General features: G+C 42.5%; 1 pseudogene; it reads right to left on the bottom strand.

The window, feature by feature from the left end:
• Window positions 1-258: 258 nt before the first annotated feature.
• On the bottom strand, window positions 259-557 carry LOC110037547 (annotated as a pseudogene).
• Between the last annotated feature and the right edge of the window lie 57 nt (window positions 558-614).

The following is a 614-nucleotide window of genomic DNA, read 5'->3' as shown; positions in this document are numbered from 1 at the left end:
TATATATATATATATTCCACCAAACAACAAAAAATTCACAATTTCACTTAAGAACAGATCATTCACACCATAACATTATAAGAAAAAAGCAAGTAATAAATCAACAACTTCAGAAACACAAACATTTATATTATTAAGAAACAAAAGACTTCCAAACTACAAATCAACCATTTCGCTCCACATAAAACCAGACAAATCAACTTCATCTTCAACCCCCACCTTCCCCCCTTCCCCCACAATCCCAATCCCAAAAAAACCCTAAGCCCTCTCGCCACGAATACGGCGAGCAAGCTGAATATCCTCGACATGATCGTAACCCTCTTGGAATGAATCGCACAGAGATTGGTATCCTCAAACAACCCAACAAGATAGGACTTCGTCGCCTCTTGAAGCACCGCAACGGCGAAGCTCTGGAAGCGGAGATCCATCTTGAAGTCCTGCGCGATCTCACGAACCAGGCGCTGGAATGGAAGCTTACGGATGAGAAGCTCCGTGCTTTTCTGGTACTTCCTGATCTCGCGCAGAGCCACTGTTCCGGGACGGAGACGATGGGCACACACACATTTTTATTTAAAATGTGAGATCGGTCTGATCTCGTTTTTTACATATATATA

The sequence above is a fragment of the Phalaenopsis equestris genome, unplaced genomic scaffold (assembly GCF_001263595.1).
Source record: "Phalaenopsis equestris unplaced genomic scaffold, ASM126359v1 Scaffold220822, whole genome shotgun sequence".
In the NCBI taxonomy this organism is placed as follows: Eukaryota; Viridiplantae; Streptophyta; class Magnoliopsida; order Asparagales; family Orchidaceae; genus Phalaenopsis; species Phalaenopsis equestris.
The sequence above is the reverse complement of the archived record's forward strand: the minus strand, read 5'-3'. Positions and strand labels throughout refer to the sequence as shown.